At 37.6% G+C, this 17,607-nt stretch overlaps 1 pseudogene; it reads left to right on the forward strand.

The window, feature by feature from the left end:
• The first annotated feature begins 13,484 nt into the window (after nt 1-13,484).
• On the forward strand, nt 13,485-13,614 carry LOC122809909 (annotated as a pseudogene).
• The last annotated feature ends 3,993 nt before the right edge of the window (nt 13,615-17,607 follow it).

The following is a 17,607-nucleotide window of genomic DNA, read 5'->3' on the forward strand; positions in this document are numbered from 1 at the left end:
TAAATGATACATTGATGAGAACAGTTTACACAATAGGAACATTCATTATTACAAATAGTCAAGACAGACTCATTAAGGTTTTTCTTAAGGGTTATACAATTATAAAGCTGGAGAAAAGGCCACACACAGTGCTGTCTCTGCAGATACACAAATAGAAATCACATCAACATTGTTTCTCTATGGTAAACAGCAAGCAAGGGTCAGAAAATTGCATTTAATTGATGAATTTAACCATCATCGATTTAGAGCTCATTGACTTTCAGGACTTACTTGCGACTGATTTACATTGATTACACACAGATACCAAAGTATTTTACATAATACCATGCCAAATGTTACAGAACACATTCAAACAGCCTTGAAGTGATTCCTAGGGTAGTCATGTGAGTAAAATCTTAGGTAGACATAAGGACACAGAGGGTTATAGCAAAACAGATCCAGTCACAGAACCAGATGATTACTGTATGTCTTGGGAAGTTAGTACTTTGGTGGGTCTTTTTATTGTCTGTTTAAATTCTGTTGCATAAGGTGTGGAAAATATGTGGGTTTTTTGTTACTGGTACAAGAAGTTGTAGAAAAGTTGCCAAAGGACTAGGAAATACCGTAAGAAATTGAATGAATGATCTAAGACACCATGGCTTCATTTCAGTACCAACATACAAAATAATGCATGTGGAAGTAAAATCCTGAGAATACACGAGTGAAAACTAGAAACTACAAAAATGAGGGAAATGAATTGAAGTACTCCTATTGCAAGTTTTAATGGCAAGCAATCAGTTTGAAAAGCAACAAAACTGTTAGATAGTGAAATGGCATGAAAAGGGACAGAGGAATCTTGAGATGATACAAGATATTATTCCTCTGTATTGGCAGGTTGTGGAAGCCATTTCTGAAAAATTGTGCTTCGTTGTGCCAGGACATGCGATAGAAAATATTCAGTGGAGGTTAACAAAAATGGTGAGTACAAAGAAAGCACAGTCTTGAGGAAAGAAGAAAAAAATGGAATAATGTAGAAATATTTAAGTACTTAAAATGCATCTAGAGGTTCAATATAAATACAGTATTCAGATAAGCAATATATATATGAACAATAAAACACACATTGAAATTACAAGCTGGAAAGTTCAAGGACAAATGAGGAACTTTTTTCTTCACAGAAAGGGTGATGCATGAGTAAAATAATCATTTAGAAATAGAAATTCAAAATTAGTGTCAGAATTTAAGAAAGTACGAAGACAGACAAAACGGCTTTCTTCTGCTGGCTGGAAAAAATAAGAAAATAATCGGCTGATGAAGCTGAATCTTCAGCTTAACCAAAAGGCAGAGACTTGAGCAGACTAAATGAAACAAGTGATTCTCAAGTGCTGAAAAAATTTTCTATGAGTTTCAAACTGTAGGACTATGGATGGACTTAATCTTTTAACCTTTGGCTCCGTCTTCCTTTTGTTATTTGTAAGGTTAGCCATTATCCTTCAGATGCATTCCTAAAGATATTCACTATGACTGCTGCCCTCATCTCCCATGCCTCTTCTGGAAGCTACTGGATTTACTTATCACTGATACATGAAGAAACGTTTCCCACACATTACTCCTGTTCTTACTGCTTTTCAGTCTCATATCATGCCTTCTCATTCCTGAACTTCTTTCTGAAGGAGATTATAGGTGGTATTCATAGTTCAGGGCTTTGCATATGCCTAGTGGTTATATGCAAGTAGCACCTCTAGACATATATGAAAATAAGCTCAGGGGTAGGTTATTTGCAATGAATAAAGAATGAGAAACTATTTCTAAAAACACGCCTCTTTACAACTTAAGTGTAAAGTATGTAAAATTAAGTATTAAGAACTTGTGAATTAGAACATAAATGCCTGAGGCCTCATATTACTTCATATGTTTTTGATTATTGCAGCCGTGCGTGATTAAGCGCAGTCACTCTTGTAAGATATAAGGCAAACCATGGGCTGCACAGCTTTTAAAACTAAATTAAAAAAAAAATAGAAGGGTTTATATTTCATAATGGGTATCCTTATGTGGACACCCTGATATTTTTCTTAAAGAATAGAAAGAGAGGATATGAAATATTGAAAAAGGGGAGGCAAACAAAGAGGAGAACACAGAAGAAAAACATCAACAGGGTTTGTGCTGGAGGAAGCAGGAGAGGAAGGGCACTATATTTTTGTTGGGGATAGATCCCCTATTTTTTCTAAATTTTTTTAAGATAGGGTAGTGTGGGTGGGCAACAGGTTAGAGGGTGATGGGACAAAGGATAAGAGAAGAAGAGCCTGAGGAAGAGATGGTGCATAAGTCCTCAGTCCACAGATCCTCAAACACTTCCACTGCCAGATGGTGGCACAGTGAAGGGCCCAGATGTTGATGGAGTAGAAGCCTGAGTTGGTGTTGTGGTCACCACCAACTGGGAGAGTGTGTCTTGAATACTCTGATGAGAGATGTTGACTGGCAGAATCTGTCTGTCCAGTACCTGATCCAGTATATCCTCTACCAAGTCCCAAAGCCACCTATCAGTGAGGCTTACCAGGTTACCACATGCCGGACAGCCTTCAGGACTGGTGCCACCACCCTGACCATGAGGACTTTCCTGGAAGGGCAGAGGGAGAACACTCTCTAACCTGGGAGATACAGGACTGGCCCACTCTGGAGTGATTTGGATCTATGAAAAATAGTCAAATAAATGAGAGAAATTCAAAATAATACAAAAAGAAGCAGTGAGTAATTAAAATAATAAAAACAGAGAAAAGGGAGGAGACAAAAGAAAAAATGCATAGTACATCAACACATCATGTTACATGCCATTTAATTTCTTAAAATAATTTTACATTATAAATCTTTATTGAAGTAAAATTTGTGTACCGGAGTACTTATGCATACAATGGAATTACTCATCTGGGAAGTCCTAAAGCGTACTTGGGAAGAAGGATATGAGAAGTACATACTTCAGATTAATTCATGTGGGAAGTACTTGGAAGGGCAGTATGCTCCTCTTAAGTTATATACATGTTTCTGTGTCTGATATTCAATATAGAAAAAACACTCTTTCTAAATATTAAAAATATGAAGACAAAATAATGCTATTTATGTTGACATATCTGTTACATTTGCTTGCAGTAATGCAATGATTTCTCTGCATTTCTTTCAGCTACAATGCTGTAAAAATATCTACGTACAGCCATTAAATAAAACAATTTTAAGATCCAGTACTACAGTTATGCACTGACATAGCCCTCATTCTTGTTTACAGTAATGTAATGATTTCACTCAATCTTGGATTTTTTTAAACAAAGTGGTAAATACTTTTCCTACGCATTACAAAATAGTTTAAAACAGAATACTGCACTTATGTACTGGCATAAATGCCAGTCTTTGTTTTAGTAACATAATGCTCTAGACTGATTCAGTTAAGATTAATTATCTGTCAAGCTACCTATCAATCTATCTATCTAGCTAGATAGCTATCTATTTTTATAGTAATAAAATCAGTTAAACAAATACTATTGTATAGAAGCTCAGTCATACTTAAACCAGCAGATCCAACAAGATTAGCTACCCTTCTTTCCTGCTGCCTTTTATTACACCTTATGCCTTTCCCCAGATGCAAAGAGAAGACCTAAGAGAATTCTTCTTTACTGGTATTTCAAATGTTTTGTTCAACATATACAAGGTAATCTATTCATTGCATTATTTGCTTACTATTTTTTTTTTTTGGTTTACATATGTAAGACCATATGAATTTTGTATAGTGTGCTAATCTTCCCTTTATTGCAAGTTAAAAAGACATTTATACAATCTAGGTGGAATATTGTTTTCAAAATAGTACGGTGTGCATGTAATACTATGTTCACATTAAAGTTATTCACACACAGACAAATGTATCAATTCGTGGAAGTTTTCATTTTCTTTGCTTCACAAATGTGTGTTATTTGATAAGTAATGTAGAAGTAAAACAGCTAGTCGTTTCTCGGTAAAGTATGTCCTGGTCATTCACTTGACACAGCAACCCCCACCCCCTCCCCCAGACCTACACTCTGACTAGGGTGCGGTGCCTGACTGAGACCTCAGCCATGTTGTACAAACAATACTTTTGAACTAACAACTGTGTTACACAATTGTTATACTAATATTTCTGAGCCCTATGCAAGCAATATAATTTCTTTACAAAACTGGCTGCATGTAATCTAAATAGTAATTCAGTTTATGTAATAGTAAATTAAATTACTATGTGTAGCTGCAGTTTTTTTAATCTGTATAAATATATGAACAACTACTTCTTGTAACCTTGTACATGCATGTATTTAATTTACAGAACTATATATGCAGATTATTATTTAAGTATACATATATAACATTTGCAGTTTTTCAAAACATTATCTTAACACATAACCATTGTATATTTTTAAACAGATACATTTATGTTTATACATATACTTATGATCTGCTTTCTATTATCATAATAGCATTACAGATAATATTTATAGTTACACATATCTTTTCAGCAACAACCTCTGTTTATGCAAACTTGTTATACTTTTTATATTTAATACGACCCAATAAAACAGTGACTAATAAAAGAATGTGCTTACTATAGAAGTTTGGCCTTCTGTTCATTACCTGGTGTACCCACTCAAGCAGCTACACTTCTGCAAGTCATCATGTTGGTGATGGCATTGTTGGCTGGAGCAGGTGATACTTGTTATGAATGAGAGGTGGTTACCCAACTCCTGCCAGATATCAATTTATTTCCAAGTACAACATCACATGCATGCCTCAGTCTAATCCTGATATGACTCCTTGAGAAGGTAGACCACAATAAGGGTCCCTTTGTTGGATTAGCTTGGAGCGCAGCCTTGTGCTTTCACAAATGATGCTGCGCTGCGAATTGCCAGAACCAGAATGAAGAAAGTATGAGCAGGGACTGCAGTTCACAGGTTCAGAATCATTCCCTCTGGGGTGGGTGTGTCATCACCTTAACCAAACTTAGTTAACTAGAAGGAGCATTAGGCCAGGTTTTGATATAATTGGCAAGTTTAGTTTAATGACAAAAGCTTTGTCACATACATTGTTTTTCCTTAAAGGAAACCATTCACATTTCACTTGCACGCTACATAAACAAAATATATTAAATCATTATGTATACGATTACAGGTGCTAATGTGCCAATCATTGCATAAGGTGCATATTTTGGAGTATTACATATAAATGTCATTTTCACATGCCTCATGCAATACAACCACAGTACAATTTTAGGGGTGGTGGGATTGTAAAAATAAGTATTACTGTGTGTGTTAAGTAGAAGTTTTATAAAATATTGAGTGATTTGAGGTACTAAGGTGTGATGGATGATGTTACATAGGCAGGGATTTCACTTCATGTTGTTGCAAACTGTTATTCAGATGACACTGTTTTATTTTTTTTTCAAAGTATTTTCTGATTTCAGTTTATCTGAGGCTATTCCTGTTTTACCATGGCAGGCTGAGAACTGCTGAGGAGTGCTGTGGATTGCAGGGCTGTCTGCAGCATGTTCATGTCAGTCTGGGCTGCATTCATGAGCTGATGAGAGCAACTTGCATTGATAAGCCATCACAAACTATTACAGTTCACAGAAGAACACAGACAAATCTGCATACTAAACATGGAAATGGCCCTGAATTTACAAGGAAAAGTTTAATACCACCATGTTAACTTGTGATCAATTGAGTTACAGTAGGTGGCAAATGACTGAGTAAACTGGGGACTACTTAAAGTAAGAAAAAATAACACAAATAATTGTAATTTAGATAAAACACAAAAATGGAGAAAACTAGTGTGTTTGCTTCATGACATGCTAACTTCTAATATGCAATGGGCAAAGTATGATGACTTTATTGAAGCTGTCATTTGTAAGTGGAAAAGCTGGACAGCACTAGTGGAAATAATTATTGATCAATGGGAACATAACCTTTGTTTTGGTATCACTTACTAGCAGTTGTGCAGTAGTTAGCGTTGTTGCCTCACAGCAAGGAGTTCTCCAGTTCAATTCTCAGCTTGGGTGTGGAGTCTGCATGTCCTCCCTGCAGTCACATGGGCTTTCTCTGGGTGCTCCAGTTTCCTCCCACATTCCAAAGACATGCAGTTGGTGAACTGAACACTCTAAATTGGCTATAGGTGTGAGTGTGTGTGTGTGTGTGTGTGTGTGTGTGTGTGTGTGTGTGTGTGTGTGTGCGTGTGTGTGTGCGTGTGTGTGTGAGTGAGTGAGTGAGTGGTACGGATGAACTACCAAGGCAGGGCTAGCCACCCGGCAGTGTAAACCTTGACTCGAGATGACTGTCACTGTTGAAGTGATACCCTGACTCCGTGTGCAAAATGGGGAAAAGGGGTTGAGGATGCTTGGGTGGATTACTAGTTTTACATACATTTTAGAAAAGTATTGAATGTAGGAAAACATTGATTTATTTGTGAAGTAACTAAGTTAGTTGTAATCCTGAGTGGTTTGCTTAACATACGCATGCCTTTACTTGGAGGTTATTGCATGTCACTAGAAAAATTACAGTATTAATGACTGGACATTGACAAGGGATAAGGCAAGGATACTTCTGTTAACAAAACTGATTTCCCTACAGTTCTGAATGTTTTAATGAGACTACAGACATTAATATATCACAGATTTACTTATGAGGTTACTATAACTTACATTTTTTATGAGGATGATAGGCTTGCTTTCATTGTTGTGTTGTTTGACTGATGACTACATGCACAGTTTTTTGTGCATAATTGTGAAATATTTTTCCATGTGCAGTAATAATGCAGAATAAAGAATCAAAACAGAGAAAGGAAACCTTCAGCCATGAGGAAAACATCATCCTCATGGCAGCTCTTAGGATAAAAGCCTAGAATCAAGTTATCCTGGATATTCATGCATTGGGTGAAAGAAATCGTACATTAGCATAGTACAAGAAGAGAGCAAATGATATGATAGGACATGCTAGAAGCAAGGTGAGTCAGAATGCCATTGCCTGTGCCACTAATGGGGGTGGAGCTTCAACAATTCTGCTATTAACACGAGATGAGGAATACAACCCACTTCATCCAAGGGGATGATCATGAAAGAAAAGACAACGGCACTGCAATCATCAAAGGTGGTGTGGATGCTGGCTATTATCAATGTCACCAACAACACATGTCGACTCAGGAAGATTGGGTGAAAGAGGATACAAAATACTAATACTGAATGCAGACATAATATGAAACACATGATAATTAATATTAATAGGTGAACCATCAGCCTCAGCACATAATGTCAACGAAGGCAATGTGCATAATAAGTATCCCTCTCACCTCCTTAGTAAGCATATTGAATGCTAGCTCCTTATTAATAGTCTTTTTAAATCATTTTTACAGGGTCAGCTGCTGAAACAAACAGTTCCACGATACCAATACATGTGGATGATAACAACAGCAGAATGGCTGTTGCTGACGATGATAATTTAGTTATGTTTATGAGACAGCCTGAGGGAAGTGGCGCACAATCCCCAAGTTTAATGGCAGGATCTCAAACCCCACAACATATTAGTAACTCTGTAGGAAGTGACAGAGCTTCACAAACTCAAGCACAAACTGACATTACACTCATGCTTCTACATGAAGAAAACCCATTCACTCTTATATCAGTATCTGCAAATGCAGATGAACACTTTCAGTAGGATGGTAGACATTCAGATGTAACAGAGTCCAGGGTGACACCTTCGCAAAAAGAAGCCAGGAGCAGGAGTTTCTTACAGCTACCTATGGAAACACATAAAACATTAGCTGACCAGCAGCAAATGTGCTGTGACATTGTCAGGGCTCAGAATAGTGCCACAGAAAGTCAGCAGGAAATGGTGAATCTCCTTCAGGGACTACATGAGGATTGCCAGCACTACAAGGAAATGGCAGAAAGTAAGGATAATGTCATGATCACACTGACGCACAGTATGTGGCACACCAAGCATCGGTGACCACCTCCATTTGTACACTAGTTAGGACATCCCAGACTCAAGTAGGAGTCAGTCTTGGAAGGGATAGAGGACAGAGCAGTGCCACTACACATAGGGGCAGATCAAATGAGACTCCAACTGCATTTCAGGAAAGTAATGTAAGTACTCAGACAGGACAGTCACAACATATTTCATGTAGGCCATGTCAGTGTTCATTAACACCTATCAAACCCTGTAATTTGAGGTCCTGATCACATTCACGCAGGAGTGTCACATAAACATCTGCAAGGGCGCCTACTTCATTTAGGTCACAACATCAAACCAACTCACCATACAGCTCTCATGACAGCCACTCTTCAAAATCACTTCCAGTGTCACCTATCCTATCCTTTAGAGATGTGTATGACACATCTGATCTTGAACTGCTGTGCATTAACCTAGACAATTCTGTTATTTGCAAGTTCAACTTCAAAAAGTTCAAAAACTCAAACCATGCTCTATTTTGGCTGATAGCCTTCCAAGCGAGTACCTTAAATAGTCACCAATAGCATTAGCTATCCTATCTCACTCCTTATGAATAGGTCAAACCAGGAATCTCATGCTTTCTCTCTCTGGAAGAAGTCATGCATTTTCCCTCTACACAAAGGAGGAAATTCAACAGGTATTACTAACTTTAGACCTATAGCAATCTTATCCCCCATCTCCAAAATACTTGAAAAATGTATTCAAAAAATTGCTAAACTATCTCCTGCAGAAAGAACTCTTATCCTCCACACAACATGGCTTCCATCCTTCCCATACTACTAACAATACACTTTTAACCTATATAGATACTGTCAAAGATAGAGATAGGGGCAAACTAGTCTCCTCCTTATTTCTAGACATGTCTAAAGCCTACGACACAGTTTGTTACAGCAAACTTCTACTTTGAATGTCCTCACTAGGTCTCTCTCATCCCACCCTTCTATGGTTCAAAAGCTACCTATCCAGTAGGTATCAGTCAGTAAAATGGCACTCCATGCTCTTTCCTTACCTCCCAATCACCACCGGTGAACCACAAGGCTCTATCCTTTGTTCACTCCTCTTTAACATTTTCACCAAGATCCTCTAAACATCCACACAACAGGCCACCATAATACAATAGGCAAATGACTCCACACTCATTTGCACATCTGACACCATGGTACACCTCCACAAAATTACTCAGGAAGCTTTAGCAGCCACTGAAACATGGCTTTGTAACTCACACCTCATGCTCAACCCCAAAAAAAAACTACTAGAGTTTTTTGCCCTAAATTCCTCTCTCATGAAAAAATCATAATTTAAAGTTGCTAATATTTGGAACCACTTACTTGTATCCAGCAGGTCAATAGCCACCCTCCCATTCTTCAAAGCCATTCTGAAAGACTTCCTAGCCAAAAGATGGATCTGTTCTTGACAACATCAGGATAAACTATAGTCCTAAATGTGAACAAGTACCTATTCATACCTTACACCTCCTTTATCTCCCTTCTTCTCTCACTTCCTTACTTCTATTGATTCCACTGGCATTCTGTCTAAATATATCATAAGCCTGCTTTACCTCTCACTTCTTATTGCAATTTAAATCCCTGTTTATATTATATTAACTAAACTTTAATTTCTCTATAAACTGGCTAAAACTTTTCTAAATATTAATGTATATCTGTTCTTTGCCAGTGTTTTCGTATTATATCTCATTTGGTATAATTATTTCAGCTGTAGATGTTTTTGTATTATTTTTGAAGATTGCAAAAATTATTGTTCTTAAAGTGTTTTATATTACTTCGGAGATTTTCTATCCGGGCCTCCACTGAAAATGGGCTCCTACCCAGTGAGACTTTCCCGGTAATCAAATGTCAGTAAATAAATAAATATAAATACAAAAGACTGTTGAATGTTTCAGCAAGAAAGGGGAAAACATATGCCCCACCCAAAAAAAAAAAATTGGAAGGGGGTCAGGATACTTTCCAACTGTATGCATTACATCCTTGTAATAGTACTGCTCAGCACCTTAGGAAACTGTGGAGAGATATCTGTATGACACAGCATGACAATGCACTCATTAACGCTATGGTGGTATGTATTAACATTCCCACAGCTGGCAGTTACCTACGCCAGGAAAGTAGTAGTATATGAGTGTTCAAAGAAACACAGTATTGACAAAATTACACATTAAAATGAGTATCCTACCATTTAAACAAACACTTCACCCTTACCTCTGCACAAATGATGAGATCTGCTGTCTCAGAAGTAAGAAATTATGTGGATGGTAATGGGGGTCAGTGAGTATTCAGGCATGGCTTCTATAAACAATAAAATAAAATAACTAATATGAAAAACAAAATGTATATTTTAAGATAAGAAAGAACATCAAATGAACACTGACAGCAGATAATGCACCACACAGCATAGCCCACAGATTTCACTGCCTGCATCACTTATACTCTGTGTGTTTTTGACAAGAAAGGAAACGATAACCTGAATGTCATGATTCATAGTTTTGGACTAGATGCAGCCTGTTTACCACCTGCACAGCCTTCTGTCATGCATGAGTCTGCTTCACGAAGTCCCTTACTACTGCTACTGGCTGGTCATCATTAGTCATAGTAGGATGGAACTGGGAGCTGCATGACGGCATGGATCAATTCACCACCAGACCAGTACATCATCATGTTATACAGAATACAACATGCAGTAAACATCCTGCATGCAGTAGCTGGATGACACTGAAGGGTAACCCAAGACTCATAGAGGCACCTGAAGCAGCTTTTCAGGAGGCAGAAGACCCTCTCAATGACAATAAGGGTGTGGAAAAGGGATGTATTATAGGTTTCCGCAGCAGCTCCACTTGGATTTGCCAGTGGTGTCATCAGCCCTGGCTCCAGTGGATATCCAGCATCACCTTAAAAAAAAAAAAAAGAGTAAGACAAAAAAAGGGGTGGGGACACTAATAATTTTAACATGAATAACTACTAAAGTAGAATAGAAAAAAATATTTTCTACTTACAGACACGATGACCACTGGACATCCTACCATGCAGGAAGAGGCGGTAGAGTGAGCTAGTGTGCAGATATGGGAATCATGTGCACTGCAAGGATGCTGAGCAGAGATGATGATGACATACCCTCATGCATCACACAGTATTTGGCAAATGATACAATGCTAGCCCTAATTATTACAGTACTACTCACCCCATTGACAGAAGAGGGGACCCTAATTGCAACATGGGCACAATCTACCACACTGAGTGCCTCAAGAAAACATGCTACCCCATAAAAGGCATATATAGTCCTGGCAGGTTTACTTTAAAACATTAACCTACCAGAAAGTCGACTTTCATGACAACACTGAAACTTCATAATGCAGAACTCCCAGGTTGTCGAAATTTCAGTCCAAAAAACTAACCACTGGGCCACCAATGACTGCTATGCGAACAGAAGCAAACTAAATCCACCAATGTGGGGGGGCTTTGGCCCCCACCCTATGTCAGGGGCTTTGCCCCCACACACACCCATGTTGAGGGCTACACCCCCCCACACCCCTCTATAACTAAATATACCAACTCTGAGATCGCATTACAATGCAGAACAGGGAAAAGCTCACTGTGGTGGCCCAGTGGTTAGTTTCCCAGAGTCAAATTGTGATGTTCCAGGAGTTCGGCTTTCTGAAGTTTCACTGACCTTGTCTCAACCTTATGAATTTTGAGTAAGTGAAATTTCAATGTTTTAAAGTAGACCCAGTCCTGACTCAGTCCTAAGGTGACACCTGGAAATAGATGTACTGATCCGCACGTGTCAAGAGGAACTGCTGTTGTATCCTTGAAGGAGAAACATGTGAGATACACAAAATGACCCCAGCCTGTCTCTGGAAGGTTTCTGTGTTAAGTATAGTGATGACTATACAAACCTTAGTGTCTATGGAATAGGAAGTCCATGCATTCCTCCATTACCACTATGAGGGTCATAAATACTCACTAGGACACTTATAACATCCCTGTCTACTCTAAACCTATCTAATATTTCTTAATTATCAAAATTATAATGAGTTATCCTCTGTCTATATCTCTGCATTCATGGCCACTGAGCACAACTGGGCACAAGCATTTGTGGCTGAGCCAAGATAAGCACCTCACAATGGGAAACAGCAATGTTAGCATCAAATGATAACATCCTTGTGGACTGCAAAGTGGATAGGAGAGGTGGAACTACCCTTTATGTAATGCACCTGTGGACAGCTCGAAAAAGCAAGACATTTCCACCATGGATCACAAATAGATGAGATTGTACTTTATTAGCATATGCTGTTTTACATCACTCATCATTTACATCTCATTTTGTATTCATTTGCACAAGCTTATTCTCGGTCACTACAAATCAGTTTAAGTGACATCTATGATTGCAGCTTAGCTGTGCTCATTCAAGGACAGCACAGACAGCCCTAACATGTTTTAGTAATGAGTATAAATACCACTCTACATTTCTGACCAATATGTACTCTTCAAAGTTACAAGAATGATTATTTTACAATCAACCTACCCTAATTTTCATGTTCTTCAAGGTGTTATACAGGGGAGCCTTTCAGTCTCTGTTTCTAGATTATCTGAGTTGCACTTTTCCTTTCTTATTTGAACATTCATTCCATAATGTATATGACCCTACAAAGACACGATGCCTGTTGCTGGATGCTCTGGATGATACCTTACCCATGGTCTAGCTTGCACAGTAAAATCTTCAAGGTTCATTCCTCTGTCAGATTATCTGTCATTTTACATTCAAGCATGCTAGCAGATCTCCCCCCTTGATTGCCACAGTGTTTGGTTGCCATTAATTTGTTAGATATGATTAATTCCAGGAGTATATTTCACTTTGTGACACTCCCGCTATCACAGAACTGTCTTGAGTTTGTATACATCACTTTAGAGATTTTACAGCATCAGCAGCAGCACTTTCATTGTAACTTGACAGCTGTACTTTAGAGATGCATGTGAGAAGCAGTAAATGGATCAGCAGCAAATGTATCTATTTTTATGAGGCAAAATCCGGCACTGGTGAGAGATATGCTGCTGCTGGCACCTTCAGTGACCAGTCATATTTTCTGGCTTTTTTTTCCAAACAACAAGCAAAATAAATCTGAAATTAAAATAGAAGTACATTCCACCCCTGTAGTTTATAACCTGGCCACAGTTGCTTCTCAGTACCATCACAAGTGCTGAATTCCCTGCCCAAAAAATATATAGCTTAAACCACCCTACCCTCTACAACCAGTGCCCCAGTAAGAAGGCTGACCTGTATTTTATGTATGGATGAGAGGAGAACATGTTTTCCTACTGAGCTGGAAGGGATCAGGAAGGAGCAATTGCCTGCCTCTTTTGCTCTACACTTCCTATCCCCATGGGCCTCTCCTTGGAGCTGTGGGCCCTAGGCAACTGCCTGAATCACCGTTAATATAATAATCCATGACTGGGAGAGTGAGCATGCACGTGTGTGTGTGTGTGTATGTGTGTGTGTGTGTGTGTGTGTGTGTGTGTGTGTGTGTGTGTGTGTGTGTGTGTAATACATACATACACACACACACACACACACACACACATATATATATATATATATATATATAGTAATATGATCAATACTTTACAATATTACATTGTGATATACTAAGGAAGTCACATGACATGACATACATGCAATCATTTGAGGTAGACATATGCATATAAGAAATAGCAATGCAGTGTGATATACAGTGAGAATTTGTACTAAATAGATAGCAGCAATATGACTCAATATTTGCTATTATAGTGTGTAATAAAGTCATTCCATTTTTTTAACCGGTACCACATCTAGCTACATTCTTGTCAATAGAAAATGACGATAGTGATGATGGTGATGATGATGATGATAGTGATGATGATGATGATAGTGATGATGATGATGATGAAGTTGAAGTCATAGTAGGATCTACAGTCACATCTGATAATTGGCCAGTGACACACACAGTAGCATACTCAGTTCCTGCAGATGAGGTATTTGCTGGTGCAATTTCATGCTTAAGAGAGTAATGTCTCAGTTTGGCAACTGTGACAGTTCTTGGCTTCAGTTGTCCCTTAGTGATAACTTCTCAGACACATCATTGTTTTAAATTAGAATAATTCAATCATGTATGAGTGTTTTTTGTTATATCTAAGAATCAGACCTTCCCTTACCTTGACAATGTAAGACACTTTGTGTTTGTATGTCCAATCTTGTCCCAAGCATTTGCAACTGGATTTTGTATTCTAACAATCTGTTCAGGTGTTGGTACAGGTGATTTACCATCATTGTGTTGACACACAGCCAGTCAAGTTGGAATATGGTCAACATACCTCCATGAAAGTCAGAATGCTGAATTCTGGTATACCCAACACAAATACCAAACATCAAAACTCCCTATCGTTCTTGACCCAGAAACAAGCATTACCATTGATCCAGAAGGGGGCAAGGTTGGAGAGTTAGGAATATTGATGTTTGACAGTCTGCCTTTAGGGATGTAGGACATCATGCAGGTGGAACTGACCACCTGTGAGCCAACATAATGACAGTAAACAGGTGCAAGCAACATCTTAGCTGCTCTGTAACAATGTTATGTTTCTGATGAGTTTCTGCCGCACTGACTGCATATTTGTCAGTCTCTCCGGTTAAAGTAGACCAGATTATATAGAAAACTTTGTCTACAGTTTAATGTCCATTAACAGATGTGACAGTAAGAGTACTATTGATTGTAGTTAAAGCTTTTCTATACTAAAGGAGAGCTAAATAACACTTGTTTAGACACAACACATACTCTATATGTCATTTATGCTCTGGATAATGCTTTCTTTCTACTTGTTCATTAGACTGTAGATAGTTTGATGAAGTTACACGCTGTGATTTCCTCTTTTAAATTCTTGAATGACAAACTGGACCATTATCAGAAATAAGTACATCAAGATACCATGATGAGAAAAAAAATAGATTTTATCAGTGTGATGACTGAGTGTGAAACTGCATTTTTTCAGTTTGATGACCTCAGGCTACTACTGAGTAGCAGTCAACACAGATGGGACACTGAGTTCATAAAATTAAACAAATTAGCTAAAACCTTATTCCGTGGTCTGTCTGAAATTTCATGAGGTATCATAGTATGTTTTATTGTATTTAGTGTTGCTTTTATGATATAGTACAGGTCTAGTATTCTGTTTTGTTTTGTTTTTTTTTGTTTTGTTTTGTTTTGTTTTTTTTTACCATAAGTTCTATATGTTGGAAGATTCCAGGTAAAAACATTGTATCACATGAACTTTCTTTATAATTGATAATATAATGCCGAAGTGCACTTCAAGGATTCTTTCCAATATTTTGCTGTATATCTGGTATGGCGCAATTAACCTGCTGGATTTGGACAACAGTCATTGTAACTTGCTACTTTCATCAAAAAAGTGCAACCCACTTCAAATGGTAAAAGAAACTTATGTTGCCATCTGGCCATTTTAACAGTATCATATTTAAGCATTTGCAGTTCTAAGTCATTATCAGTGTGATTGGTAACAGCATGTAGCAAATTGTAAATTCCAATAAATAATTCTGTTTTTTGTTTAACAATATCCAATAAAACATCTACATTGTTATTTATTTATTTTGCACTCTTTGATCCCATATCATTGAACTCTATACACTGCTTCTGAGGCATAACAGATCACATTGCATGAAACTGCAAACGACATCTTCTGCAAATATGCAAATTATAAGCTCCTCAAACATACAGAAAATGTCAACATCAGTGTACAAATCATTGCCTGTGAGCCTATGTGAAACTTTGTCATAGAGGGTATGCAAACCAGTTTAATATTTTGCAAAGTGACTTCTAGTGTACTGCATATGCCATGTGCATACTGTGAATTTGCTTTATCATTCCCAACTGGTCACAAGTGCATATCTTTAGTATATTTGGTTGCTGCCTTAAAACAGCTTGAAGCTATAAATTGTACCCATTTTTTTATGCACAGAACCCATCTGAGTTTGGCCAGCGGTTTCAATATACGACCTGAATGTCAGTAATTAAGCTGTTGATGCATTTCAGTTGTAATATTACAGACTGCCCCGGTATCTAGCTTAAATTTAAGCAATGTCACATGCCTAGCTATCTTTTCAGTTCAGTGATTTTTATGCTGAAAACGTTGGTGCATTTTTGTGCTCAATGAAGAAACTGCACACACTCCCTCAACACACATTTCAATTGAATTCACAAAAAGATTATCTAATTCTGCCTTATGTAGGTCAATCAAGGAATTATGCAAGTCAGTGACTATGCAATCATCGGTATTATTTGCATCATTCACTTTCAAATCATTTTCCATCCCTTTTTCTCAATTTGCCAACTTGAAAAATTGTTTAGGCAATCCTTGCTTCCATCATGCTCCACTGTGAGCTGGATATAGCTTCTTTTGTGCTGATTGCCCCATCTTTAACAAAATGGTGATTGCTGATCTACAGTATATGCTTATCACTTTTAACTCAACTGTCTCTTGCATAGCAGTAACTGTTTTGCTGCCACACTACTAGAAAATTACTAAGTCTTCAACAAACTCTTTCATCCGAGACCGATTAACTCTGTTGTTCTAATCACATTCGCAGCTTTCTCCAGTGTAATTGAGAATGTGACAAAAGTTTACTTTGCCATTTTAATTGCACAGACAATTTTATCTTTCAACAGTGAATGATGCATCTCACCAAACTCAAACTCCCTAGCTCTATGTTGTAATTTACTTACATATGCAGCAATAGACTCCTGTAAATCATGGTTGCCTGTAAAAAGCAATTGATGAATATATGGCAAGCATTTTGTGTCTTTTTATGTTCACAATAATAGCAAACAAATCAGTCTGGTGCACTTCAGTAAGATTAAATGAATATATATTGAATTATTGAAATGCAACTGCAATGAAACTCATCTGATGGATGCCAGCATTTTTAAATTCAATTTATTGCAAACCTCAAAACATCTTAACCTAAAATGATAAAAAAAAAAAAAAAAAAAAAAAGGAATCAGAAAAAAACTACCACACCTGGACCAAATTTATCTGAATATTGGTTAATGGTAAGAAATGTTTTTTTTTTTGAAAGGTAAGGTACAGAGTTAGGGTTAGGGGCAGGGTTAGTATATTTTAGTAAGGAGGGCAGGGAGACTTCACCAGAATATAACACATTTCCTTTTTATTTCAGATTCATTCAACACATCTGCAAAGAAGCAGGGAATCTGTCAATAATGGTATGGAAAACATAAAGTAAAGGACAGTCAGCTGATGATAGAGCAGAACAAACACATAAGAGTGGGAAACAGGATATTCATCCAGATGTCACCAGCACTGATTACTGATGCTTTATAACTTCTATAAACTGGCCAAGCTTTGCTGCCTTAGCAATACTGGATGGAATACTATTGAGCTAATAGGGAGTATCAGAGTAGAAGAAGCAGTGAGGTGTAGCTCTAAAGGATATTGCATAAAATTATACCTAAGAGTTATACTTGGCAACAGTAAAGGAAGAGTGAAAGGGTGCCATGGAGATTGGTGTGGGAAGGATATTAGGTAAAGTTTGAAGAGTTATTTAATAT

Source organism: Protopterus annectens, chromosome 8.part0 (genome assembly GCF_019279795.1).
Source record: "Protopterus annectens isolate FY-2018-M chromosome 8.part0, PAN1.0, whole genome shotgun sequence".
NCBI classification, from domain to species: Eukaryota; Metazoa; Chordata; order Ceratodontiformes; family Protopteridae; genus Protopterus; species Protopterus annectens.